The 25,683-nt window shown below is 48.7% G+C and overlaps 1 protein-coding gene across 9 annotated transcripts in view; it reads left to right on the top strand.

The window, feature by feature from the left end:
• Positions 1 to 6: 6 nt before the first annotated feature.
• The window catches only part of NLRC5 (NLR family CARD domain containing 5), a 111,074-nt gene continuing 85,397 nt past the window's right edge, over positions 7 to 25,683 (top strand). For 7 of the 9 annotated variants that reach the window (XM_081215250.1, XM_081215245.1, XM_081215247.1 and 4 more), the window contains exon 1: positions 5,984 to 15,618. The gene's annotated coding sequence lies outside the window, so the exon portion shown is untranslated. Of the gene's footprint in view, positions 54 to 5,983; positions 15,619 to 25,683 lie in introns of those variants that run through there. The other 2 variants (XM_081215249.1, XM_081215248.1) reach the window with 2 other exon arrangements.

The raw sequence follows: 25,683 nt of genomic DNA, 5'->3' as shown, positions 1-25,683 counted from the left end.
ATCACTGAGCCTTTGAGAGGGACCCAGGACAAGAGGAGAAGGTGATCTGAGAGGTAGGAAGCACTGTCCTGTCCTAGTCCTAACACGAATACAAGCCAATGTTTGCGGAACGTGCTGCCGACCAAATACTTGACATAGATTAACTGTGGAATGCTCACAATCACCCAGCAAGGAAGGTAGTGCTAACACCCCATTTTATGGATGGAGAAACTGAAATTTAGGGAGTCGAGGGGAACCCCCCCTTCCCCGAGCTGGGAAGCAGAAGAGCAGAATGTGAGCCTGGGCCATCTAAACATTCCAAGTCCCTGTTCTTCCTACGTCATAACTGCTCCCACTGTGGTTGGCCAGCAGAGGGGGAGGTGGCCAGGCTGAGGGATGCGCCCGGCTCTTTGGACCCTGGCACGTAGTAGGTACTCAGTGAACAGAGGCAATAAAGGACAGTGAAACCTCACTGGGTAGACCCTCTGGGCTCCTGTGGGGACCTTAGGAGGGGAGACCCATGGTGGCACCAGGTCCGGGGCAGTGTGGACTGGCAGTGTAGGGGTGGAGGAGGGGGTGGAGTGAGCATAATTCCATCTTCCTGCATGCTATATCCTTCCCCCGACCCCACTCCCATCACTGCCCAAACCTGGAACGGGAACCTTGCTTGTCTCTCTGGGAACACCACGCCAGGGGCTGTGCCATCAGAGTGCATGTAGGCAAAGCTAATGCGAGGGTGAGGCCAGCCTCCCTGGACAGGCCCAAGCAGCTGCCAGAGCACAGACAGGGCCAGGGGGCCAGGGGGCCTCACCAAGGGCACGGCTCTTGATGCAGTACTACTACACTCCCCCGCCACCCTCCAGCCCTCATGCTGGTTCTGCACCAGGAGTTGGAAACTACCTCCCGAGGGCCAAGTTCATCCTGCTGTCTGCTTTTATAAATAAAGTTTTATTGGCTCATGGCCACGCCCACTCATGTAGATGCTCTTGCCTGTGACTGCTTTTGCCCTGCAGTAGCAAAGTAGAGTCATTGCACAGAGACTGCATGGTTCACAAAGCCTGAGATATTTACTATGTGGCCCTTTACAGATAAAGTTTGCCAACTCCTGGTCTGGCCTGTTGAACTCCATGACGCAGACCAGAGCTGGGGGTGGAGGTGATCTCCAGGTTTCTCTTGGGAGAAGATTAGGAGGAAAATCAGAGTAGCTCATGTTACTGGGCGCTCACCCACTTTTACCCGATTGTTCCATTAAATACATAGCTCTGAGGTGGATGCTCTCATTGGAGACGACACCGAGGATGCTGGGGGTGAGGCTCCGTCCCTGCCCACGGATCACCCAGCAGTAGAGGGCTGGGATTACAGCCCACATCTCCGACTCAGAGTCCCACACTCTGAACCACTCTTCTAGAAGGGCTCCTGCAGGGCAGGGCCACCCAGACAGACAGAAGTTGAGAAGAGAGAGAATGACAAAGTGCACCCTGTGCACCCCAGGACCCATTTTACAGATGGGAGCCCTGAGGCTGGAGGCTGGGGGCACCTGTGAGTGTTGGGCAGGGCCAGGAGGAGCAGGTGACTCAGGGCAGGTGCCCCATCCTGAGGCTCCACCCTGATCTCTCCCTCCCCACAGCCGGCATCCCTTCGGATGGAGACGTCGGGTGGACGTTTCCCTGACAGGATTGCCTGTCATCAAAACCACCGACCTAGGGTCCCATCACGAGGTGGCAGTGGTGGGAGGGCAGCCTCCATGCCCTCTCCAGAATCTGTTATTTGTAGACTTTTTAAAGATGGCCATTCTGACTGGTGTGAGGTGGTACCTCATTGCAGTTTTGATTTGCATTTCTCTAATAATTAGCGATGTTGAGCATATTTCCATGTGTCTATGGGCCATTTGTTTGTCTTCTCTGGAGAAATGTCTGTTTAGGTCTTTGCAGCTCAGAATCTTAAGCTTGCCCATGACTTGCTCTTCTCATCATCCCCATTACTGAGTCCCTATTATGTCCTCAGTATTTCTGGAGCCTGTCCACTTTTCTCTGTTTCCATCTCCACCTGGGCCAGGCTACCATTATCACTTGTGGGGACCCATCTACAGCCTCCTGCATCCTGACATCTCCTGAATCTGTTCCCCACAGTAGCCTCCAGAAGCAAAGCTGATTGTTCACTTGTCTGCTTAAAACTCATCAAGAATAAAAGTCTTAGGATAAAAGCAAAATTCTCTGACATGGGCTCCAGGGTCATGTATTTTCTGGCCCCTGTTTACCTCTCAATCTAGTTGTTTTGGACTCAGCATAAGCATTCAGTTTAAGGGATGGTGTCTTTTGTCAGCTTTGGAAATTTCTCAGCCACTCTCTCTCCAATTATTGTCTCTCCTCTATTTTTTCTATTTTTTCTATTCTTTTTTTTTTTTTTTTTTTTTTTTTGCGGTACGCGGGCCTCTCACTGTTGTGGCCTCTCCCGTTGCGGAGCACAGGCTCCAGAGGTGCAGGCTCAGCAGCCATGGCTCACGGGCCCAGCCGCTCCGTGGCATGTGGGATCTTCCCAGACCGGCACACGAACCCGTGTCCCCTGCATCGGCAGGCGGACTCTCAACCACTGCGCCACCAGGGAAGCCCTATTTTTTCTATTCTTAATATCTTGAATTTCCACTAGACGTATGTTGGGCCTTCTCATTCCATTCTATGTCTCTTAGTTGCTGTGTCATAGTTTCCATCTCTTTCTCTCTCTGTGCTGAATTCTGAATCATTTCTTCAATTATCTCTTTCAATTCACTCATTCTTTTTATAGCTGTGTCTAATCCATTTACTCATTCACTGAGTTTTTCATTTTAAAATTAATAATTTTCATTTCTAGAAATTCTATTAAGTTCATTTTTTAAAATTGAAGTATAATTGACCTTCAACACTATGTTAGTTCCAGGTGCACAACATAGCGATTCAGTATTTCTATAAATTACAGAATGATCACCATGATAAGTCTAAGTACCATCTATCACCTGAGTTATTACAATATTATTGACTATATTCCCCATGCTGTACATTTCATTCCTGTGACTCATTTATTTTATTTTATTTTTAAAAATTTATTTATTTTTGGCTGTGTTAGGTTTTCGGTGCTGAGTGCAGGTTTTCTCTAGTTGTGTTGAGCGGGGGTTACTCTTCGTTGTGGTGCGCGGGCTTCTCATTGCAGTGGCTTCTCTTGTTTCAGACCACGGGCTCTAGGCACACAAGCTTCAGTAGTTGTGGACCGCGGGCTCAGTAGTTGTAGCCCACAGGCTTAGTTGCTCCGCAGCATGTGGGATCCTCCCAGACCAGGGCTTGAACCCGTGTCCCCTGCATTGGCAGGCGGATTCTTAACCACTGCGCCACCAGGGAAGTCCTCATTTATTTTATAACTGGAAGTTTGTACCTCAGTCTCCCTCACCTATTTCATTCATCCCGCCAGCCCCCTGCCCTCTGGCGACCACCTGTTTGTTCTGGGTATCTACGAGTCTTTCTGTTTTGTTATGTTTGTTCATCTGTTTTGTTTTTTAGATTCCACGTATAAGTGAAATCATACGGTATTCGCCTTTCTCTGTCTGACTTATTTCACTTAGCACAGTACCCTCTGGGTCCATCCATGTTGTTGCAAATGGCAAGATTTCATTATTTTTCATGGCTGAGTAATATTTGTTATACCACATCTTCTTTATCCATTCACCTATTGATGAACACTTAGGTTGCTTCCATATCTTGGCTTTTGCAAATAATGCTGCAGTGTGCATGGGGGTGCATATCTTTTTGAATCACTGTTTTTGTTTTCTTTGGAAAGATACCCAGAGGTGGAATTGCTGGATCATATGGTAGTTCTATTTTTAATTTTTGAGGAACCTCCACACTGTCTTCCATAGTGGCTGCATCAATACGCATTCCCACCAACAGTGCACAGGGTTCCCTTTCCTCCACATCTTCTTGAGTTTATTTTCAAGTTTTCCTTTTCAAAATCTATCTTTTGTTTTTTCCCCCTGGAGTCCTATGCTTTCATTATGGCTCTGTTTCTTTAATCATTGAAAAATTAGTTCCTTTGTAGTTTCTTCCATGTTCTATTATGTCAGAGCCTTGGGGTGCTTATCCTCTTGTTGGTTGTGTTTGCTAGCTCTCTCTCATGGTTTCCTTGTAGGGCTTGTAATATTTATTTTCTTAGAAGCTCACCTTTAGTGGAATTTGGTTTTTCTGTGGACAGACTCTGCTCCCTGAATCACCCACATTTCCTTAGAGAATAATTTTGCACTTATTACTGCCAGGGACCCCAAAGGTTACATCATCCATTCCTTCCTGGCTTTGTAGGTCCATTTCTCAGTTCAGGAAGTCCTGCACCATGCTGGCAGTATAAATACATACATAATTCAGAGCTGCACATCTGAATTATGCTGAACCCGAGCTGCAGGCTTGGGTTCTCAAGTTATACCCTCCCAGACCCACCTTGACGTTTCTGGTGGCTTCCTTTGGTGGGTGAAGTCATTTGGTCTCCTTTTCACTGAGAGGAGGTATTTCCATCCCCCCTCCTCTCACTTCTCTCCCTCTGACAGTGTTAAAGCCCCATTTTGTTTTATTTTATTTATTTATTTTTTTGCAGTACGCGGGCCTCTCACTGCTGTGGCCTCTCCCCCTGCGGAGCACAGGCTCCGGATGCTCAGGCCCAGCGGCCATGGCCCACGGGCCCAGCCGCTCCGTGGCATGTGGGATCCTCCCGGACCGGGGCACAAACCCACATCCCCTGCATCGGCAGGTGGACTCTCAAACACTGCGCCACCAGGGAAGCCCCAAAAACCCCATTTTAGTGTGGTCTGAACTCACATCCAGTGCCTGTCTCTCTGGGCCACCTTACTTACGGTTTTAGCTCTCATTTCCCTCTTCATCTTTAGTATCTGGGATTGTCCCTTTCTTTTGTATGAGCTCAGCTGTGTATTAAATAAAACTTTTTGTTGCAAGGTACCTATTGGTTCAATTTTTTTGATGGGGAGAGGTCTCCCTGAGCCCAGCCCAACAGTCTGCAAATCGGAGGTCCTTTCCTCCTGCCCAGGCCACCTCGGGCCGTACTTCCCAGCCCCTGGCTGCCTGTGCATTCTGTGCATTGACCATGTTCCCCACCCACCACAGGGCTTTTGCACATGCTGTGCCCCCTTGCCCAGAGGCGTCCCCTCTTCCTTGCCCCATCTGATTACTCCTTATCCTCAGAAAGGGTCTCCCCATTCCCTAACTAGGTGAGATTTGCTCTCCAGGGCTCTCAAACCACAGCCCGGTGCATCCATCCTTTAAAACGCTCCTCAGGTGCCATTTTACATTTAGTTCTGGGATTATCTGATAAACGTTGAGCCTCCTGAAGGTAGAGACCAGGTCTATTGAGCTCTGCACTGTTCCCCATGTCCTCACCCAGGGCTGAAGCATAGTCAGCATTTCATGAATATTGTTACACAAAAGCAATGGCAGCTTCTTTTGGAGGGTGACCATGCGCAGGTCCTTCTGCAAGTTCTTTACGTTGATTCTCTCATTTAATCCTTGCAACAACCCTCGGAGGTAGGTACTATTATTATCCCCATTTTATAGTTGAAGAAAGTGAGGCACAGAAGGCCTTTCCACACACTAAGAGGTGGGCAGGGCAAGGGATTACTTCACTATCACACAGGTGAGAAAACCAAGGGCCAGAGAGGGCAAGAGTGATGCCCAGGTCACTGGCAGATTAGTGATGGGGTGGCCTGGGCCCCAGCTACTGCCCTAGCTGCTTCCTTTTTTTCTCAGTCCTGGGAACCCCGAGTCAGCTTTGTCCCTTGTGTCTCCAGAGGCAGTGGCCACAGCTGTTCTGATGGGCCCCCATCCTAGCCATGGGACCCCCTCTGTGTCTCCCACTGCTTTCCCATAGCTTCCCTGCCAGCCAGGCCCAGGTAACTGTCTACAGCCTCAAGATGTCCAAGCTCTACTGTCAGAACAAGGGTATCATGGTTCTTCAGTGATGGTGTCATTCCCCTCCCTACGCCCAGGCAGGCAACTTTTTGTGGCTTACACTTTTTTTTTTTTTTTTTTTTGGCTGCACCAGCAGCATGTGGGATCTTAGTTCCCCAACCCGGGATCAAACCCACGCCCCCTGCATTGGAAGCACGGATTCTTAAGCACTGGACCACCAGGGAAGTCCCTGAGGCTTACACTTGAAGAGGTGAAGTGGGTACAGACCGAGGAAGGCAGGGAGATGGGGAGGCCGGTAGTTGGCAACGCCTCCACAGATGGACCTCTGAAACCTCCAAGTTCTTCTCACTGCTTCTGCTGTGATTGGTTGTTTCTAAAACATGGCTGTCCTCCTGATCATCAAAATCACACGATACAAGTTATGAATGGGGTACACGTGGGAGTTTTGACAGTTTTAGTAATATCTTATCTCTTAACCTGGGTGGTGGGACGTGGGTGTTTGTAACATAGGTCCCCAAACCACTGTCCATCTCCATTAGGGCCACATGACTTTCCAAATCCAGAATTTTGTGCATTTTAGAAGGTAGTGCAGGTACATGCACACTGGATGTATTGCAGGGCACCTGCATGGGATCTGGGGTGGCACCCCACAATCAAGTCCACTGATATTTCTCTGCATATGAATTTTCACATAAAGCAAGATAAGTACTATAAACAGCCTTCCATCCAAATGGCCAGGTTTGCTGACAGACTTAAGAAAAAAACTTGTAGTCTTCAGAGCGTGTTTGATTTTGTCATTGTAGGTGAGGAATTGATGATCAGTACTACTCCTAATGCCCCTCTGCATGTCTTCAATATTTCTTCATACATGAAAACGGCAGACAAAAGTAATGTAGGCACAGAGTGGAAAACAGAGAAAAGTATAAAGAAAAAAACCCACCATGGTCATTCACAACCATGGCTCATTTGTTGTAACTTAAGAGATTAATGTTGGTATATTGCTATTAACCAAACTCCAGGCTTTGTTTGAATTTCACCAGTTTTTCCACTGATATACTTTTTCTGTCCCAGGATCCAATCCAGGTTAGCACATTGCATTTAGGTTGGTTTTTTTTAATCTTTTAAAATTTTCTATTATTTACTTTTTTTAAAATCTAGGAATCTGAAAAGTTTAGAGTACTCTTAACACCCAGCTGTAAACTCCATCTCCCAGAAGATCCCATTTCATTTCCCCTCCCCTGACTTTTCTCAGAGTCCCCTCTTGTTTCTGGCTCCTGAGGACTTCCCTTCTTGCTTTTGAGTCTGACTGTGGACATACATGCTTTTTAGGAATCTGTTAACCAAGACTTCTATGTGCTGGAGTGCTTCCAGAAGGCAGTTTGAACTGGCTCTTAAGGGGCAGGGAGAGTGCCAAGCGCAGGTGTTCTGCCTGGGGAACAGCAGTGACAGGACCAGGGGGAGGAAGGAAGCCCAGCGTGGCTGCGGGAAGGGTTGTTTGGGGGTAAAGGAGTTGCAGGTCAGGCCAGGAGTTAGGTTGAGATCATGTCAAGGAGACTTAATGGCCAGAAGGAAGCAGTAGAAGCTCCAGAAGGCTTTGGGATGGGGTGTGGGAGGAGATGCCTTGGTTGGCGCTGGTGCGGGATCGCTGGACTGGGGAGGCGTCAAACTGAGCCTCTGCTAAAATGGTAGAGAGCGGCATGGCCCTCAAGGGTCAGCTGGACGCACCCCTTCACTGTACAAAGGGAGTTCCAGAGGCTGAGAACTAGAAGGACGTTTGTTCAAGGTCACATGTCACATTCATATCAGAGTCAACAGTTTCTGTGGCCCCAGCATTTTTATGTATGGATGGATGTATTTTCAACAATATCTGTTGAGTTCTTACTCTGAGCCAGGCCCATATGGTTCATGACTTTGTGAAGCTTATAGTCTAGGGGACATAGGCAGAGATAGATAATAGCTAGCCAAACAAAAGACTATATAACCACTAATTGTGCCCGGAGCTATGAAGAAAAAAGGGGTGGGTGGTTGGGTGCTTATACAACTCATAACCCCAAATCAAGAGGCTATTTGAAAGTTTTCTAGTGCTATGGGTCTCAGACTTTGGCCTGTATCAGAATCACCTGCAGGGGTTGTTAAAACACAGATTCCTGGGCTCATTCTCAGAGTTTCTGGTTTGGTGAGCCTGGGGTAGGGCCTGAGAGTCTGCATTTCTAACAAGCTCTCTTCCAGGTGGTAAAGCTAATGCTCCTGGTTGAGGATCCATACTTGGTCTCTGGAATGTAAAAATGCAGCTAAATCCAACTGCCAGCAGATGAAGTGTCACCTTGTTTTGCTGATGGTTTCATTTTGGAGGTGGAGGAAGTGAGCCATTCGGGAAAGTCCTGGTGCCGGTTCAAACCAGGAAGAAGCTGTTGAGAATGTGGATGAGTGAGAATCCAGGAGAGGATGTGCCACATAATCCCCAAGCGGCAGGTCCTGGGGAACTCCCTTTTGTTTGTAGAATATCAATGCTAGGCTGACCCCAAGAGTCCCCAGGGTCCACCTCTCCCCACACCTCTCCCATCGCTCAGCATAGAGAGTTGAGGGTCCTGGGCTTGGGGGTTGCTCTCTGCTCTGAGGAGGGCCCCTGCTCACAGGGAACCTGGTTTCTCTCCCCAGGATACCACCTGTGGGCTGCAGTCTGCAGGCCTGTGAGCCTTGTAGTTGCCCAGCCTCAAGACCATCGCGGATCTTGGACAGGGGATCTTAAGCAAAAATTCCTGGAGTGACACCTCACCGGTTAATGCCAGATGGGGCGGGGGTGGGGTGGGGAGAAGGAGGCTACCATTCATAGGGTAATTGACATCAGGTGGGGTCATCATTACCAGGGAAACCAGCAGCTGGGGCGTGTCCCTCACGGGCCCTCAGGTTAAGGACTATCAGGTGGGCAGTTGTTTCCCTTTAATAAACTAGCAGGTGGAGCCACTCTGGCCTAAGGATTAAAACAAGCACTAGCTGGGCGGGGGGCAAACGTGAGTTAACGTGAGTGGGGTGGAGGTGAAGCGGGGACTGGTCGAGCGCGGGATGTACAAAGAACAAGAGAACTTCTCGAGTGGGCTGACCACACACCATCACTACCATCCAGGCCTCCTGCTCCAGGAAGGAGATCTTAAGCCTCTTGGATTCCCAGTATGTCTGCAGAGAGGGGGTGAGTGGTTGACTCAGCAAATCCCTCCCTTGTCCCTCTGATGTCAGGCACAGGATATTGGTGGGGGAATATGGCTCCTTCCCTCCAGGACTTAGGACCTGACTTCTGGGGGGAGAAGACTCCTACCTAGAGTCTTAATTCAGAGGAAGAGGCACCGTGAAGGATGGAGGGAGGGCATGGCCGGAGGAAGGGCCCGAGCAAAGGCCTGGTGGCTGGGATGGCAAATCTCATGAGAGAGCTCAAAAGGGCTCTCTATGGAGGGCCCTAAATATAGACGGAAGCACTTGAAATAATTCCTAGAGTTTCTTTTCTGGGGGATTGGGAGCACAATGGAGGGCCAAATTCTCATCTTTTTGACTTCAGGATTAAACTGACTTTTTCCACATTGACCAAGGTAGGTGGTCTTGGGTGCACCTGGAGAAATAAGCGCCATAGGGGGACTTCCCAGGCGGGCCAGTGATCAAGGCTCCGCACTTCCACCGTAGGGGGCAAGGGTTCTCAGGGAACTAAGCTCTCGCATTCCTTGAGGTGTGGACAAAAAAAGCCCCATGTACCTCATGTCTTAAAGAAAGTGGGAGGCTTCCCTGGTGGCGCAGTGGTTGAGAGTCCGCCTGCCGATGCAGGGGACGCGGGTTCGTGCCCCGGTCCGGGAGGATCCCACATGCCGCGGAGCGGCTGGGCCCATGAGCCATGGCCGCTGAGCCTGCGCGTCCGTAGCCTGTGCTCCGCAACAGGAGAGGCCAAAAAAAAAGCGGACACAGAGTCCTAAAGGAAATCAGGCAACGGGACCAGATGATCCCTCCCTTATCTTGTGACCCTTCTGCTTGTGTGTCTGTTGGGATGATGCTGAGATTGCAGAAATGGAACCCTGGTGGTGTGGATTAAGGGGGTGGGGAGGGCAGGAGAGCACTGGCCAGCTGGCCGCTCCCCGGGCCTTGGTTCCTTGGACGGGATGCAGTCACAGCCCTCCCCAGGGCCTACGAGGGACCACTCAGGAGAGGTACCATTTGGGGGGTGGGGACAGGAAGAGAGGGTGGGTTGAGATGTAGTTTTTCATAGGCATATAGATGAATGCCCTGCAGGCTGTGGGGCCGTCTGCCCCATGGGTCACCTCTGTGCCCCAGGGAGTGCTCACAGTGGGCTCGTCATCTGAGGAGCAGTGTTGAGTCTACCCAGAACCTCCTGTGGACAAGGATCACCACAATGGGCACCCCTGAGGTCATATCTCAAAAGTCTGGGCTGGAGGAGGCTTTGGGGACACATGCCTGACAGGGAGGCTCTCATTCATCTTCTAGGCCCTTCCCAGGCGGAGCTGCAAGTGCCCCTGATTCTCTAGTCATCGAAGCTCAGCAGTCCTGGGTCCCATTCCCTCAAGGTGCCTCCTCCTGTGGGTGGCAATGCACACCCATGACTTGGCCAGAGCGTGGATCCCTGTTCCTGCTTCACTGGAGAATATGGTCTCTGCCACCCCACGGATAGCTAAGCCCCCCTTAAGGGCACAGGTCTCCTAATGGCACCTGATGTGGCAGGAAGAGCCCTGGGCTGGGAGGCTCATTCATGCCCGGCCCCAAGCCTCAGTTTCCCTTCCTATAAAATGAGAGAGTTAGACTTGATGATCCCCAAATTCCCTTTCCATGTTGACCTTGTAGGATATTTGTCCACATGAGATGACTCTAATGGTGGAATCTCAGGCTCCATTACTGGGGCGTGCAGGGGGTATTTTGGAGAAGGCCCTGCCCAGAGCTTTCTGTTTCCCCACAGGATACGCTGAGCTGACCCTGCTGTCTTTTTGAATATCTGCCTGTGTGTGTGACTTTGGTAGAGAGAAAGGGAGCAGGAGCTGGCTGGGTTTCTTTTTTTTTTTAAAGGAGAGGTTTTTATTTATTTATTTATTTATTTATTTATTTATTTTTGGCTGCACTGGGTCTTACTTGCTGCGCGCGGGCTTTCTCTAGTTGCGGCAAGCGGGGGCTACTCTTTTTTTTTTTTTTTTTGCGGTACACGGGCCTCTCACTGTTGTGGCCTCTCCCATTGCAGAGCACAGGCTCCAGATGCGCAGGCTCAGCGGCCATGGCTCACGGGCCCAGCCGCTTCACGGCATGTGGGATCTTCCCGGACCGGGACACGAACCCGTGTCCCCTGCATCGGCAGGCGGACTCCCAACCACTGCGCCCCAGGGAAGCCTGGGGGGCTACTCTTTGTTGTGGTGTGCGGGCTTCTCATTGCGGTGGCTTCTCTTGTTGCAGAGCACGGTCTCTAGGCGCACGGGCTTCAGTAGTTGTAGCACGCGGGCTCAGTAGTTGTGGCGCACAGGCTTACTTGCTCCGCAGCATGTGGGATCTTCCCGGACCAGGGCTCGAACACGTGTCCCCAGCATTGGCAGGCAGATTGTTAACCACTGCACCACCAGGGAAGCCCTGGCTGGGTTTCTTAGCCTCCCCATCAGTCAGCAGAAAGCATCTCTCAGACCATCTCTCTTCCCTCCCCCAAAGCACTGGGCCCTCTTCCCCACCCACCCACCAATATCCCATCTCCTGTTCTGACCAGCTTTCTGTATGAGGTGTCACCCATTCTGTGTTCCATGTGGTTCCCTTGCTGGGTAGGAAATATGGGACCATAGGGGCTTCAGATCCGGAGGATGGCAGGGAGGATAGGGGGCCCTCACAGAGGTCTGGTTTCTGGTAGAAGAGGAGGAGGATGGAGCCTCTAAAAAGCAAATCAGACTTTAACATGGAAGAGTAACCTCTTATGAGCACCAGCCAGACCACCTTATGATGCTCAAAGCGTGTCTTCTTCCCACTCAGGCTAGAATACAAAAGGTTTCTTTCTGCCATCTCAGTCTTGGGAGGTACCAGCCTCCAGGGAGGGCGTGTGAAGAAAATCCCTCGCTGCCACATTGGCCAAATGGAAGGGGGAAAAGCATAGGAAGACACTGGCATGTGCAAAGTCCCTAGGAGGAACCATGAGAGAGTCAAGAAACTTAAAGGAGGCCGGAGTAGCACAGAGAGCAAAGAGGAGAGGGAGAGAGAGGAGGTCAGGGCCCACATAATCAAGGTGCAGAGGAGGCCTGGCCTTTATTTTGACGGGCAGGAGAGACAGCCAGGAGGCAAGATCTGGGGTGGAGCTTTGCAGAGGGACACCTCTTCAGGTTTGGGAAGACTTGAGGGGAAGGCACCATCTTCTGAGCCCGGTTCCTTCCTCCTTGGTCCCCTCTAAATGCTCTCTTGGGTCTGTTTCTCTTCCTCCCTCAGGGTCCAAAGAAAGGGTCTGACCCACTAAGCTGACCAGGAGTGCTCCTGGGGGCTGGAAGGCAGGGCCCCTGGCACAAAGAGTCAGAGTGGTTTCACCAGTCCCCAAGTCCTGAGTCCAACATGGAAATTCCAGCCCTTGGGATGTAAGCCTTCAGGATAGTGACACCAGTTGGGAGATTCACTCCACCCAAGAGAGCACCCCCAAAGGGGTTGGGAAGCCCAGGCCCCCAACTTGATGCCCCAAAGACAGTATCAGGATGACCTGGCAGCCCTGGGCAGCTCCTTCCCCCAAATGAAAACTTTCACCATCACAAGGGGCAGACAGAGAGCTTGCTTGGAGTCTTGCCCCTTGTGGACCCCAGCCCAGCTGGGACCCTAGAAGGCCCTGGGGCTCATTTCTGCTCCAGAAAGGTGCAGCCCCTCAGCTTCCTTTGCCACTCCAGGTGCAGGAGAGCGTCTCAGCCAGGTCTGCACGGGAGGACTTAGAGACATGGAACCCCAGAGCTTGCCAGGACAGCACTAACCTGCTGGACCCCTCCCAGCCCTGGCCCTTCCATCCAAGCCCAGAAACTCAGATCTAGGCCTATGACAAAAGACTGGGAAGTCCCCCAGCATGGGTGGGGGCATTTGCTGCTTCCTCCAGGGAGGAAACAAGGGCTGCCCAAGGCCAGGTCCTGTGGAAGCACATCCTGCCACCTGGGCTGCTGACCCAGGACAGGATAGGCCCCTGGTATTCGGGACCAACCTTGGGCAATGGGGAACACAGAGGGAAGGCTTGGCCTTCAAATCTGGGTCCAAATCCCAGTATCCTGAAATACTAATTTTGGGTCCCTCTGTACCTCAGTTTCCTCATCTGTTAAATGGGATGATAATAATACCTTCCACATAGGGTTCTGGTAAGGACTGTGTTAGCCTAGAGGGAGTATCACATGGTGACCAAGAGCAGGGGTTCTGGAGCTGCCCTGCCTGGGTCCAAATCCCGGCTCCTGCGCTGCTAGCTGTGTAATCTCGGCATGTTACCCTCTCTGTCTCTGTTTCACCTGTAAAAATGGAGATAAAAGGGCTGCCGTGAGAATTAAAGGAGCAAGCCCATGTACCCAGAACACTGTCTGGTATGTCCTAAGTGCTCACAAATGCCACCTATTGGTTACACTCGACAGAGATGGTACTTGGCACACAGGTGCCCAGTAAATGTGGGCTCCATCCTCTGGTCCCCCTGACTCTCACATCTTGTGTTTCCTACCCCCAAATCCAAATACCCAAGATTCCCTTTGATCTCCCACCAATAAAATCTTATTAGCTTGTTCACACTCAAGTGTAAATGATGGACGGCCATTTAATTTATACCAGAGGAGCATATGCACACCTTCAGCCAAAGGAACAATGTGCTGATGGTAGACTCCAGGCCACAGGCCAGGCTGGGGGTAGGGAGCATTTGGGAAGGTAGCTCTCCCAGAGTCCTTCAGTGATAACCACCTCAGCAGGCCAGGTATCTCCAGGCTGGAAAGGGTATTGGGTTTAAGACCCAACTCTGCTCCTGATTGCTATGTGACTTTCAGCAACTCACCTGACCTGTCTGAATTTCAGCTTCCTCATCTGCCTAATGGGATAACTTGTCTTCTGCCATCCTCAAGGGGCTGTCCAAAATTAAATGCATCTGAAAATGGTCTGCATTTGTCTCTCAGGATTGTGGTTATTTGTCCACGTGTCCATCTGCTCTTCCCAGCCTGGATAGGGAGTAGGTGTTCAGGCCAATAACACAGCAGGTGTTCAGTGAACATGAGCTGAACTGCAGTGCACATCCTGATCTTAGGGCATAATCCCTCCCGTGCACCCAGTCACAGCCACGTTCGCATTCTCATCCATTCCCCAACATGCCCTGCAGTGGCCTGGGGGAGCTTGGAATACCCCATTTAGCAGATGAGGAAACTGAGGCCTGGGAAGTCAGGGCATTTACCTGAAGTGGTGGAGCTGGGAATCACCCACAAGCACTTGACTGCAAAAATCCGTGCTGTCACGTGACTTCTGGATATCAGAGTTGGTGCTGGAAGGGGAGCAGTTTCCCTTCTCACAGGGACGTGGGACCGGCGGAAGGAGACAGAAATGCAAGGACACCTATTGGCTTCAGGCACAGGCTACATTAGCCTGAACTTTAGGTCATCAGATTCTCGTGACCTCTCTGCGTGGAGGGGTTCTTATCATCCTACAGATGGCAAACTTCAGGCTCAGCGAAGTAAAGGCATTTGGCCAGTAAGTTGAAGAGGACGACTTGAAGCCAGGGGTGTCTGACACTGATGGTTGTGCCTGTGACCATTACCATGCAGTGCCCTCACCCACACTCACACACACCCGGCTGGCTTGAGAGGCAGGGGGATAGAAGAGCTGGGAGTGAAAGCTGCTGCACTGTTGGGATGTCACGGGAAGGTGGGCGGATGACCTTCCTAGAGGGCAGACCTGTCCATGGGGATGGATGTATCCTCTGCAGGACAGGAGCTCCTGTCCCCGGAGGAATGCAAAAAGCCAGGGAGGTTGTAGTCAGCTCTGAAAGGATAGCGGACTAGCGGCCACTCAGGACTGCTGCTGACTCCCGCCTGGGGGAGGCTTCTCACCCTCTTTCTGCTCCTCCTGTCCTCTTTGTCCCACCTCTTCCTCATCTCTGCCTGTGTCCCTTGTGTGACTTGGACAAGTTCCTTCACCTCTCTCCTAAATTCATAGCGTTTAACACCATCCAAAGGGCCAAGGGCTCAGTAAGCGCAATTATGGTCGTTTTTCTTGTCTCCCCTCCCTCCATCCTGGCGAGCGCTGAAGAAAAGGAGGCTGGACCCCCTGGGTTCTAAGTCTCCTCCTGCACAGCGAGCATCTCCTTCCTATCCTGTCCCATTCCTTCTTAGTCTCCAGGGAGGCAGGGAGAGCCGAACTCAGCCCGGGGTCTACTGGCGCGACCCGGGTGTGCCAACCCCTCATCCCTTCGCCTCAGTATCGCATCCACGAAAGGGGCGAGCGCTCCCCGCGTCCCTCGGTGCCGTCTCTGGGTGTCCTCCGCACAGGTGGCTGAGCTCCAAGAGGCGCGGGACGCGGGCCCTGCAGGAGGGCGTGTGCTGCCCCCGCCCATCCCGCGCACACGCCCGCGCCGGGGCACCGAGAACCCACGTGATTTCCCGGCAGAGGCAGCCGGCTCCCCTCAACCGCCGCCAGGCTGCTCTCCGCGCCTACTTTCAGTTTCGTGCACAGCGCGGCGAAGCCGGGAGCGCAGCCGGGAGCGCAGCCGGTGAGTGCCCACCACTTCGCGGGGCAGCGGGACCCGGCTGGGGCGAGCTGCGCAGGGAGGTTCGGGGTGCAGACGCCGCGCGGAGCGGGGAGGAGGGGATGCCAGAGGACTCTGGAGCTGGACGTACCCATGACCAGGTAGCTGACCTGAGGGATGGTCGGGCCGACGGACGGCTGGACTGATGAACGGGTGGGCAGATGGGGCGCCGGTGGCGGGGGAGCGCTCAGCCTGCCACCCTGCAGAGTTTGGGGGATGAGTTTCGAGCCTCAGAGGAAAGCAAGTCTGGGTTACCCGGGTTGGCTTTCGGGATGCAGCTGCGTTCCCGCTCCTTCCCATTCCTCCCCACCTTCGCACCGCTCCTGTCACCTCCTGGAGCTTCAACTTCTAATTGTCTTTTAAAGAATTCAGAAGTCCCCGCTGCTCATTGCGTGGGACTTTTTAGCCTAAAAGAGCTTTTTATGATGGACAATTCCAAACATGTGCAAAAGTAGAAGGAATAGGGGCTCCCTGGAGGCGCAGTGGTTAAGAATCCGCCTGCCAATGCAGGGGACACGGGTTGGAGCCCTGGTCGGGGAGGATCCCACATGCGGTGGAGCAACTAAGCCCGTGCGCCACAACTACTGAGCCTGCGCTCTAGAGCCCGTGCTCCGCAACAAGAGAAGCCACCGCAGTGAGAAGCCCACGCACCGCAACGAAGAGTAGCCCCCACTCACCGCAACTAGAGAAAGCCCGCGTGCAGCAACAAACGCAGCCAAAATAAATAAATAAATAAAAATAATAAATAAAAGTAGAAGGAATAGAATTAGGTTGAGCTGTACAAATATGTCCGTTATGATATAACCAAGCTCCACATAACCGCCACTTAGGCTTCAACAGTCATCACCCCAGACCAGCCCAGTTTCGTTCCTACCACACTTCATTTTGAAACAAATGGCAAACAGACACACAGCATCTCAACCGAACTCTCCCACAACGTACTAAAATAAGGAGATTTTTAAAAGACATAACCACAATACCATCAGCATAACTTTAAACATTTTAACAGTAATTCCTTAATGTCAAATCTCACAGACTATTCCTGATGAGCGTTTTAACCTCATAAGTAATAGGTGAATACATGGGTGCCCTTTTGTTTACATGGGTGTCGTTTTGCTACTTGCTTTTTGCATTTCCAAGTCATTTTCAGCCATTTTCTCACCCAGGGGGCCAGGACCTGGAGTTTGCTGGGATGGCCATTTGGGGAGGTGCAGGGAGGCCCCCCACCTTCAGCACCGTTTGCATCCATTTTATACGTTGGGGTTCTTATGTTTCCTTTTTAAGAGTTTGCGGGTTCTGCAGGCTTCAAAAGCAGTTTGAAAACCAGCACTTCCAAGCCTCCCAAACCTGGGGATGGCAGGAGGTAGGGTGTACCCGGGGCCAGTACATGGAGCCTCATCCCTCCAAATTGCTTTTCTTTCTAAGAAGCAGTAAGCTCAGAAAACACTAGGCTTGGTCTCTTACCAGAGAACAGAGCGGGGGTAAATCTGATGATTTCATGGTGCATGCAGGCCCCCCATCCAGCGTGCTTTCCTCAAAACTTACCGATAGCACCGACTGGTCATTGTTTATGCCCACCTGCCTCCCCTCCAAAGCACAGCACCAGGGCTTCCCTGGTAGCGCAGTGGTTAAGAATCCGCCTACCAATGCAGGGGACACGGGTTCGATCCCTGGTCCAGGAAGATCCCACATGCCGCGGAGCAACTAAGCCCGTGCGCCACAGCTACTGAGCCTGCGCTCTAGAGCCCGTGCTCCGCAACAAGAGAAGCCACCACAGTGAGAAGTCCGTGCACCCCAATGAAGAGCAGCCCCTGCTCTCCGCAACTAGAGAAAGCCTGCACAGCAACGAAGACCCAACGCAGCCAAAAACAGAAACAAAAACAAAAAAACAAAGCACAGCACCAGCTAGATTGGAGCCTGGCATGGGAGGCAGAAGGACCAGGGCTCTTAGCACCTTGAATTTGCTTGGACTGTTTTTTCTCTTAGAACCTCGGTTTCTCATCTGTAAAATGGGGATGATAACATGTCCTTCAAGGTACTGCACCAGCCTGAGGAGTGATGGGTCCTTGATGAAAGCAGACAAGTGGAAGGGAAAGTTCCTTGGAAGAGTTTCCCAATATGCTTAGCCTTATTCCTCCACCAGATACAGACGTGCCTGGCTGTTTGTAGGGCCAAGTCAGCCTCCTTACACCCAACATATATACCCACCTCCCCTCTGAGAAAAATTCAGCCAAATTACTTAGTATGTCTTCCCCTGTCTGTTATGGATTGAACTGTGTCCCTGAAAAAGATACATTGAAGTCCTAACCCCTCTACCTCAGAATGTGGCTTTATTTCGAAAAAAGGGCGTAGCAGATGTAAATAATTAAGATGAGGTCATACTACAGTAGGTGGGTCCTTAATTCAGTATGAATGGTGTCCTTATAAGAGAGGAGGCCAACATAGGAAAATCGAGACACATGGGGAGAAGACAGCCATGTGACACAGGCAGAGATTGGAATGAGGTATCTACAAATTAAGGAGTCCAAGAACTGCCCAGAAACCACCAGAAGCCAAAAGAGGCTGGCAGCGCCCACCCCTAGAGGCTTCAGAGGGAGCATGGCCCCGCCCACACCTTGGTTTCAGGCTTCTGGCCTCCAGAACTGTGAGAGTATAAATTTCTTACATTTTAATCTACCCAGTTTGTGGTTCTTTGTAGCAAAGCTAGGAAACTAATTTGCCATCCCAGAACCTCTCCTCTGCTTTCCACAGAGTCCCACTAAGGATTAAGCAAATTAAATACAGGGGCAAATACTTTGTAAAAACTGTTTGGAGGGCTTCTAAGGATGTAAACTATGGGTTTTCTTTGCCGGATCTATTTTTTGAGTGTTGCTGGTAGCCCAAAGTCTATCTTGGATGAAACTCAGTCTGCAAGCCAAACACCCAAATGATTTGAGAAGGAAACAAAAAGTCTGAAAAATTGATCAGTCTGACAGTTAGTGCAGGCTGTCTGGAGAGGCAAGGCTTTTGGTCCCTCAGACCACCCTGAAGATCATATCTCTGCCATCTACTGCCCTTAAAACCAGGAGGAAGTGGTGAGGCAGGCAAGCACTTGGTTATATGTGGGACTTGTTACTCATAAAATAAGCATGCTTAAGTAACCTGTATGCCATCTGGGGTTTCCTAGATCCTTGAGAGCCGGGTGAAATTGTCATGAACCCCCATTATGCTCTTTTGGGAGACCCTAAGTATTCTCAGGCTCTCTGTGGATCTGGAAGGTGGAGATGAATGTCAGCGTAGTTCTTCTGGCCACCTCTGACCCCAGACTCTTCTTCTGCTCTGCAGTCATCCTCTCTCACTAGTAGAGCAGGGCATGAAACCAGTAGGTTTCCTGGGGTGAAAAGATGGGGGACCTGGGGAAACCTGAGTTCACTCGTTTACCCTGCCTGTTTCAACCTGATTCTCTGTGATGGGACTCCTGCTACATCCTGTGAGTCACTCCAAAGTCTTCTGATAAATTCCCAGACACAGGAGTCTTTCCCAGAAAGGTTTTTAGCAGCCCTTCCGGCTGGGATGCCTCTGACATTTGGCAAAGGAGAACCTCAATGAACTTGAGGGAACGTTGAGTTCACACTCAGGTGACCTCTATTCTCAGTTTGGTTTTCTTCCTTCCAGACTTTTTTCTATATGTGTATATTCCTATCCTTTTTAGTGGACTCATAACATAAAAACCAAAATGGAATTACACTTTTTAAACTAAATAACATGGAATTATGTATTAAAGGAAGATTAAATGCTATGATATCCTTTTTTTAATTGTTTAGTTTTTAGTAGCTAGTACATTCACATAGTACAATAATATAAAACAAGTAAAAAGGTATGTAATGAAAAGTAAGTCTCCCTCCCTCCCCAGTCTCCTGGCCACCAGATAACCCTTCCTGAAAACAACCAGTGTTATCAGGTTCTTATGTCTCCTTCCAAAGACAGTCCAGGTGGGCACATGGAGATACATATATATATATATATATATATACACATATATATATGTGTGTGTGTGTATATATATATCCCCTTCTCACAAATGGTAGTATACTGTAATATAGTGTTTTTTATCTTGTTTTTTTAATTTAATGTAATTTGGAAATCTTTCCACATCAAAACAAAACAAATCTGCCTTTTTTCTTTTTCTTTTTAACAGCTACATAGTATTTCAGTGCATGGCATAATTGATATAACTGTTGTTGGGCATTTAGGTTGTTTCTCATCTCTTGTTATTTCAATCAGTGCTGTAACAAATATCCTTGTTCAAGCATCGTTTTTGCCTACGTGAGAATAAATCTTTAGCGAAAACATCCAGGAGTGTGTTTGCAAGGTCAAGGGGAAAATACGGAGTTTGAACTTTGATAAATCTGGCAAATTACCCTTCTTAAGTGTTGTACTAATTTTCACTCCCACCAACATGTATGAGGAGGCCAGCTTCCCACCCATTCCCCAACACGTGTTATCAAACTTCTCCATATTTGCAGATCTGGTAGACAAGTAATGGTGTCCTATTTTTTTTTTTCATTTCTCTTATTATGAATGATTTTGGGCATCCTTTCAAATATTTAAGGGTCACTTATAGTTCCTTTTCCATAAACTGTTCATATCCTTTGCGTACTTTTCCACTGAGTTGTTGGTCTTTTTCCTATTGAGCTGTAAAAGCACTTTACGTATTAAGGAAATTAGCTCTTTGTAGTATGAGTATACTGTCATCTTAAGTGGCTGCATAGTTGTCCAAAGAATGGCTGAACCGTAATCTTTGTTAAACATTAAATTGTATCTTGTTTTCTCCTACTACATATGGACTGTTTCCTCTGTTTTATGTAAAAAAAACAAGAGGTGACATTTTAATTCTTTCCATAGCCCTTCCCAGAATTCCTCTCAGGGAAGGACGTATTTCTGGAAAAATACCTTGATGGGATTGGGGTGGGTGGGGCCTGTGTGCAAAGAGGTCAGCAGGGACCAGGACATGGGGGGGCGGGGCAGACTTGTGGCATGGAGCACGTGTATGGGCTGGGAGTGCAATATTTGCCCCTGAAAAGAAGGAGGAAGGAGATAGGAGAGAAGGGAGGATGAGGAGAAGGTGGAGAGAAGGTAGGCCACACAGGAAGAAGACCCCTAGAAACTTCTTGGGGGTAGGATAACCAAAGGGCATTTTCACTAGGGTGATGCCCCTACTTCCTGCGAGGTGGGTAACTGACAGCACAGACTCCAGCACGGGCTCCACCCTGCAATCATTAACCTGCGCAGCACACATTTGCTGAGTTTCTACATGCCAGGCCCTGCACTAGGTACTGGGCTACAGCTAGGAGTACGACAGAGTCCCTGCCCTGGGGAGCTGATGTGCCAGTCGAAACAGACAGTACACAAGTACACAAAGATGTGCGGTGGACGTCAGGTAGTGGTGACTATGGTGCAGGAGGACAAGGCAAGCGAAGGGGCAGCCATGCTGGGGGCAGAGGGAAGGTTGTGTTTGGAACAGAGAGGCCAGGCATGACCTTTTCTTAAGGGGCTCTTGGGACAGTTGAGGGGAGTGAGGCAAGGAGTCATGAACCATGATGGTGCCTGGAGTGGAGAAGGGAGGGGAGGAGGGAAGGGAGGGAGAGGAGGAGGAAGGGAAGGAGGAGTTGTTAAACTCACAGTTGTTTAAGCCTCTTATGAGTGAATTTTTCACCTGTAACTTAACAAAGGGCTGGACCTGGATCAGGAGCCCTCTGTCCGAGGAGCTCTGCCTGTGGGGAGGCCGTAAGCTTCCCCAGGCCATGGTATTTCAGGTGGCTGTCTGAGCCAGTTCATCTGTAGCAGGAAAGGTGGGGCTGCCCAGGTTGACATCCAGCCTTGCGGTGAACATCCTGGTGACCAGAGCTCTGCTCGCAGTCTGGATGGTTTCCTTCAGCTCCGCTCCCAATGTGGACTTCTAAAGTGATATATGGACTTTAGTTTTATTTTTAATTTTTTTATTGTGTTAAAATACACATAAAATTTCCTATCTTAACCATTTTTAAGTGTACTACAGTTCAGTGCTTTTAAGGACATTTACGTGGTTGTGAATCCATCACCACCGTCCATCCCCATGACTCTTTTCATCTTGTAAAACTGAAATCCTATGCCCATTACCCAGTAACTCCCCATTTTCCCCTCCCCCCAGCCCCTAGCAACCATCATTCTACTATCTATCTCTGTGGATTTGACTACTCTAAGTATCTCCTATAGGTGGAACCATACATTATTTGTCTTTGGGGGACTGGTTTATTTCACTTAGCTTAGATGTCCTCAAGGTTCATCTATACTGCAGAATTTCCTCCCTTTGAAAGGCTGAATAATATTCCATTGTGTGTATAATCACATTTTGCTGATTCATTCACCCATCAATGGACACTGGGCTGCTTCCATGTTTTACCTATTATGATCAATGCTGCTATGAACATGGGTGTACAAATATCTCTTCAAGACCCTGCTTTTAATTCTCTTGAATATATATCCAGGATCCAGGGTCATAGGGTAATTCTATTTTGAATTTTTGAAGCACCTCCATACTGTTTTCCACAGCAGCTACACCATTTTACATTCCTACGAAAAGTGCACAAGGGTTCTAGTTTCTCCACATCCTCACCAACACTTTTTGTTTTCTGTTTTTTTGATAGTTGCCATCCTAATGGGTGCGAGGTGGTATCTCATAGTTTTGATTAGCATTTCCCTAATGATTAGTGATGTTGAGCATCTTTTCATGTGCTTATTGGCCATTTGTATATCTTTGGAGAAATGTCTGTTCAAGTCCTTTTCCCATTTTTTAATTAGATTGTTTTGTTGTTGAGTTTTAGGAGTTCTCTCTATATTCAGGATATTAATTCTTATCAGATATATGTTTTGCAAATATTTTTTCCCATTCTATGGGTTGCCTTTTTACTCTGTGGGTAGAGTCTTTTGATGTATGATTTTTTTTAATTTTCATGAAGTCCCATTTTTCTGTTTATTCTTTTGATGTCTGTGCCTTTGGGGTCATCTCCAAGAAATCACTGCCAAACCCAGTGTCACAGCTTTCACCCTATGTTTGCTTCTAATAGTTTTATTATTTTAAGTCTTACGTTTAGGGCCTTGATCCATTTTTGGTTTTGTTTGTTTGTTTGTTTAATTATTTAATTATTTATTTATTTTTGGCGGTGTTGGGTCTTCATTGCTGCACGTGGGCTTTCTCTAGTTGCGGTGAGCAGGCTTCTCATTGTGGTGGCTTCTCTTGTTGTGGAGCCCGCCTTCTCTAGGCGCGTGGGCTTCAGTAGTTGTGACACGGGCTCAGTAGTTGTGTCTCATGGGCTCTAGAACACAGGCTCAGTAGTTGTGGCGCGTGGGCTTAGTTGCTCCGCAGCATGTGGGATCTTCCCAGACCAGGGATTGAACCCGTGCCCCCTGCATTGAAAGGCGGATTCTTAACCACTGTGCCACCAGGGAAGTCCCCCTTGATCCATTTTGATTTAGTTTTTATATATGGTGTTAGGTAGGGGTCCAACCTCATTCCTTTGCATGTGGATATCCAGTTTTCCCAGTACCATTTGTTGAAAGGACTGTCCTTTCCCCATTGGATGGTCTTGGCATTCTTGTCAAAAATCATTTGACTATATATGTGAGGGTTTATTTCTGGGCTCCCTATTCTGTTCCATTGGTCTGTATGTCTGCCTTTATGCCAATACCACACTGTTCTGAGTACTGTAGCAAGTTTTGAAATCAGGAAATGTGAGTCCTCCAGTTTTGGTTTTTTTTTTTCAGGATTGTTTTGACTATTTGGGGTCCCTTGACATTCCATATGAATTTTACGATGTGTTATTTAATCTCTGCAAAAAAGAAGTCATTGGGATTTTGATAGGAATTGCATTGAATCTGTAGATCACTTTGGGTAATATTGACTTTTTTTTTAAGGAAAATACTTTTTTATTTTTAGTTTTAGTTTTTGAATATTTACTTATTTGGTTGCTCCAGGTCTTAGTTGCAGCTCGCCAGCTCCTTAATTGTGGCACGTGGGCTCCTTAGTTGTGGCAGGTGGGCTCCTTAGTTGCAGCTCACCGGCTCCTTAGTTGCAGCACACGGGCTCCTTAGTTGCCGCTCACCAGCTCCTTAGTTGCCGCTCACCAGCTCCTTAGTTGCAGTATGCGGAGTCCTTAGTTGTGGCATACGAACTCTCAGTTGTGGCATGCGTGTGAGATCTAGTTCCCTAACCAGGGGTTGAACCTGGGCCCCCTGCATTGGGAGCATGGAGTCTTAACCACTGCGCCACCAGACAAGTCCCAATATTGACATTTTAACAATAGTGAGTCTTCCAATCCATAAACATGGGATGTGTTTCCATTTATTTATGTCATTTCTTTCAGCAACATTTTGTAGTTACATTGTACAGATCTTTCACCTCCTTGGTTAAGTTAACTTCTAAGTATTTTATTCTTTTTGATGCTATTATAAATGGAATTGTTTTGGTTATTTCCTTTTCAGATTGTTATCCTTCATATTTAGAAACACAACTGATTTGTTTGCGTTGACTTTGTATCCTGCTGCCTTGCTGAATTCATTTATTAGTTCTAACAGGTTTTTTGTGGAATCTTTAGGGTTTTCTACATAGGAGATCCTATCATCTGCAAACAGATTATTTTACTTCTTCCTTTGTAATTTGGATGTCTTTTATTTCTTTTTCTTGCCTAATTGATCTGGCTAGAACTGCCAGTTCTGTGTTGAATAGAAGTGGTGAAAGCAGGCATCCTTGCCTTTTCCTGATCTTAAAGCAAAAGCTTTCAGTCTTTCAACATTGAGTATGATGTTTGCTATGGGTTTTTCATATATGACTTTTTTTTTTTTTTTTTTTTTTTCTTTTTTTTTTCTTTTTGCGGTATGTGGGCCTCTCACTGTTGTGGCCTCTCCCGTTGCGGAGCACAGGCTCAGGATGCGCAGGCCCAGCGGCCATGGCTCACGGGCCTAGCCGCTCCGCGGCATATGGGATCCTCCCAGACCGGGGCACGAACCCGTATCCCCTGCATCGGCAGGCGGACTCTCAACCACTGCGCCACCAGGGAGGCCCCATATATGACTTTTATTATGGGGAGTAGTTTCCTTCTATTCCTGGTTTGTTGAATTTTTTTATCGTAAAAGGGTGTATAATTTTGTCAAATGTTTTCTTCTGAATCAATTGAAATGATTGTGTGGTTATTTTCCTTTCTTTTTTTTTTTTTTTTTTTTCTGCAGTACGCGGGCCTCTCACTGTTGTGGCCTCTCCCATTGCAGAGCACAGGCTCCGGACGCGCAGGCTCAGCGGCCATGGCTCACGGGCCCAGCCGCTCCGCGGCATGTGGGATCTTCCCGGACCGGGGCACGAACCCGCGTCCCCTGCATTGGCAGGTGGACTCTCAACCACTGTGCCACCAGGGAAGCCCTCCCTTCATTTTGTTGAGGTGGCATATTACATTGATCAATTTTCATATGTTGAACCATCCTTGCATTCCAGGAATAAATCTCACTTGGTCATGGTGTATAATATTTTTAATTTGATTTGCTAGTATTTTGTTGGGGATATTTGCATCATTGTTCATAAGGGACATTAGTCTCTAGTTTTCTTGAGTGTCTTTGTCTGGCTTTGGTATCAGGGCAGTGCTGGCCTCCTAGAATGAGTTAGGAAGTGTTCTTCCTCTTCAGTTTTTGGGAAAACTTTTGGGAAAAGTTTGAGAAGGATTGGTATTAGTTCTTTTCTAACTTTCTGGTAGAATTCACCAGTGAAGCCGTCAGCTCCAAGACTTTTCTTTGTTGGGAGATTTTTTTTATTGCTGATATATCTCCTTACTAGTTATAGGTCTATTCAGATTTTCTACTTCTTTGTGATTTAATGTTGGAAGGTTTTGTGTTCCTAGGAATTTGTCCATTTCATCTAGGTTATCCAGTTTGTTGACATACAATTGTTAGTAGTATTCTCTTACAATTCTCTTTATTTCTTTAGAATTCGTAGTGATGTCCCCACTTTCTGATTTTAGTAATTTG

This window comes from Mesoplodon bidens (genome assembly GCF_964165515.1).
Source record: "Mesoplodon bidens genome assembly, chromosome: 18".
Taxonomy (NCBI): domain Eukaryota; kingdom Metazoa; phylum Chordata; class Mammalia; order Artiodactyla; family Ziphiidae; genus Mesoplodon; species Mesoplodon bidens.
This window is presented reverse-complemented; position numbering and strand designations above follow the sequence as displayed.